The following is a 3,868-nucleotide window of genomic DNA, read 5'->3' as shown; positions in this document are numbered from 1 at the left end:
TCGTGGACTTGAAAGGACATTTATTCCCTTTATAATGTAGTAAAATAGAAGACATAAGTGTAGATATTTGAAGCAGTCACAGAGACCTTAAATAACTGTTCTGTCTGAAATCACTCCCTATGCCTGATACAGTGCACCATATAGGGTGTTTGCCATTTTGTAGGGCTGTCCGAATGTTAAGTTGCAAACCCCATATAGTGAATTCAAAATATCCTAAAATGCACCTTGAAAAGTAGCTGATGGTCACTAACCAGCAATATGGACCATCATGCATTGCGCGAAAGGAAATGGAAACTAGACGAACGAGAGCGCGAAAAATTGTCGTTTGTTTTGCTAAATTTTATTTTACCCGTTTCTTAGATGGGTTAGATGAGATGGCGGAGCGCATAGACGCAGCGGCCCCTTCAGGAGAGGGAAAGTTTTGAGTGTCTTCTCTATCCCAGATGTTCATTCTGCAAAACTTACAGCCGGGAGACTTTGCTGAACACGAGGACAGTGAACGTTGCTAAAACTGCGGCACTCGGTTGTGATTTGGACAGACTGCACCACTTTATTTAAATTGCTTGAAGTTACTGGATCCTGAAGAAACGCTCTCCCATCTGGTATGTGCAGCAAAATGACAATAAACTTGATTTAATTTGATTTCTTAGCTACGCAATAAACTCTTTATTTAATGTTTGTGCTATGCTGTTACAGCACAAATCGCGGCTAGCGAGCCACGTGATTAATAGTAGTGTCCAAAATGTGACTTTGCCGAGGTGCTCCCTACATAGTTCACTACACTGTGGTCCCTATAGAGCAGCAGTGTCAAACTCATCTTCATCCCAGGCCACACAAGCATTATGTTTGCCCTCAAAGGGCCAGTGGTAATTCTAAGACTGTATAAACGTAACGACTCCTTTACATATTGTTATATCATTGTCTCTGCATTTGATTGTTATTTATTCTATGTACAACTATTGTGCATGCCTTTATCTACAAGTAAAACACATGTAGCAGGGCTCCAGACTAACTTTTCCAACGGTAGCACTGGTGCCACCAACTTTCTTCATTGGTCGCACCAGCCAATGATTTGGTTCATGAATATGTGTATGAGTTGATGGTACATTTTACCGATGTTCCCTTAACGCCTCACATGCTGACTCCGGTAGATGATACATTTAACCGATGTTCCCTAAACGCCTCACATGCTTCTCCGGTAGATGCTACATTTTACCGATGTCCCCTAAACGCCTCACATGCTGCTCCGGTAGACGGCACATTTTACCGATGTTCCCTGAACACCTCTCATGCTGCTCCATTAGATACTACATTTTACCGATGTTCCCTGAANTGAAGGCAGGGGACACCCTGGACAGGTCACCAGTCTATCACAGGGCTACACTTAGAGACAATTTAGAATCACCAATTAACCTCAACATGTTTTTGGACTGTGTGGGAGGAAGCCGGAGAACCCACGCTGCACAAAGTGCAGAACATGCAAACTCCACTCAGAAAGATTCCGGTGCCCCCACCGGCACACGAACCAGCCACCTTCTTGCTGCGAGGCAACGGTGCTACCAACTGCACCACCTTGCAGCCCCAGATGTTTTCAACATGGCCATATTTTTCATTTTCTTCATATATCAATCTAAAATTTCACAGATGCCATGTTAAATATTCATTGTTTATGATAAAGAACAAAGTTTCAAGCAAATCAGGGATGATTGAGCAGAAGGTCTCAGATCAATTGAGATGGAAAAACCCCAAAGTCATTTAGTTTTTGCTCTTGGTCTTCAGATAACTTAGTGATATAGATGAATCTGTGATGAGCTGTGTTTTTGAACATGTCCATGTACGTTCAGTCATGTAAGAAGACAAGGTTTCAGAAATTATTGACGGTTTCGACATCCAAACATTCCTGCCTACAGATAAAGGTGAAATACCTGAACATTGCTACGAGGGAAATTTGCTTTTTCAATAATTTACGCAACAACAGCATCAACAAATGTAATATTCTGCTGTTTAAAAAAAAGAAAGTAGCTACACACGAGCTGGTGTTGCTGCCTTCAGCAGAAAGAGCTTCTTGTAAATGTTTTGCATAACTGCCCAACAGTCTCTGACATTGGTTTACAAAAAAAAATCATCAGTCTTTTATTCAAAATTCCTTCAGCTACAAAACATGTGTTCTTGCATATTCTGCCTGTTTCTAATCCCCCCACAGCGTTCCAATGGGATTCATATCTGACTCCTACAAGGCCATTTCTTCTGTGTGATCCGTTCATTGGTGGATTTCTAAGCGTGCTTTGGATCATTGTCCTGTTGAAAAGCACACTTTCCGGCTAAGAACCTCACATTGCGTTCATTCAGTCTTCGATATGATGTAGAATTCATAGTTGAATCAATAACTCCGAGCTGCACAGTCCTTGAGGCGGCGAAGGAACCTCAGAGCAGAACTTTACCACCATCAGGCTTCAGAACTGCTGTGAGGTTCATCGGTTCATCTCCTGAAAAGCATTTCTGCCATTACTGTGGCCAAACAGCTCTCTGTTTGATGCATCCATCCAGAGCACATTATCCACAAGGTCTCTGCCTGTACGTTCACTGCTGAACTATAGATTTGCTCTAATGTTCTTCTTGGACAACAAAGGCCTTTTTTTCTTGGCAAACCTCCCGTACAGGTCAAATGTATATCATCTCTTTCAGGACGCAGCACTTTGACACCAGCAGCAGCAGAGTTACTTGAACATCCTGTGATGAAATTCGGGGCTTTTTGGAGGCTATTTTTGCATCAAACGATCTGCTCTTGGACTGAATTCGCTGGATTGAATTGTCAGTCCTGAACAAATTGGCAGCCGTTTAAAATCTGCATCACTCGTGGATGATTTTCCTCACAGTGAAATGATTTATATCTAAGAATTTGGAGATCTTTTTGAGTCTCTTGCCAGACTCAGAGGCCGCCACAGCCTTTTTGCTGAGGGTCTTAGAGATCTTTAGATCTTGGCATGACGGCACCAAACACTTTGATATCAAAGAAAACAGATAACGGAGGTTTAACAACGGGAGGTTCTAATCAGTGGCACCTGATCTGGAACCCCATGACTGGATGTGGAGATTGGTTTAAACCCTTTTTAATAATCTGACTGCTTTTGTTTTTAACTTGATTTTGCCACCGTTCCAAATCTAAATTATTATCTATGTTCACCCTGTGAATATAACGTCGTTACTATCAACGAAAGTGATTAAAAAAAAACCCACAAGATTAAAAAAAGAGTGAAAGCACTTCAGTTCTTCAATATACTCTAGGATATGGAATTCAATTGCTGCCAAAAAATCTAAAATCTGTCTAAAATAAATACACTGAAATTAAATAAACTGAAGGACAACAACAAAAAAAAAACCTTGGAGGCTGTAAACACTTAGAATATAATTATACAAGAGTGCCTCATTTGATTTGCAGAGCCTCGCATTATTGGAAATTCTGCCTCTTAGCTATTTTATTATTATGATTATTACAATTATTTTTGCTTTCACTTTATTTATTTTTTTAACTTTACACAAGGACATTTTTTCATATATTGTGACACAAATTTAATCCATGTTGATTAAATTCAAACCCAATGACTGGAAAAGAGGACTTTAGAAGTGTGACAAGAAATTTGTGTCAAAAATCTGGAAAAAACAAATAAAATGAAAGTGAATAGAGTAGGCAAAAAAAAAAAAGAACTTTAAGGGAATTAACACTTAACACACACTTGTACAACAGTTTCTATTTTTGATTAGCATAGTGTCACCTCATTGTAGGTCTCACTTTTAGCTAGTCACTTTATTTTATTCACTTCCTGGAAGGTGGTACACTTTCATTATGGCACAAATTGAATCCCGTACT

Source organism: Stegastes partitus, unplaced genomic scaffold (genome assembly GCF_000690725.1).
Source record: "Stegastes partitus isolate 25-593 unplaced genomic scaffold, Stegastes_partitus-1.0.2 Scaffold447, whole genome shotgun sequence".
NCBI classification, from domain to species: Eukaryota; Metazoa; Chordata; class Actinopteri; family Pomacentridae; genus Stegastes; species Stegastes partitus.
The sequence above is the reverse complement of the archived record's forward strand: the minus strand, read 5'-3'. Positions refer to the sequence as shown.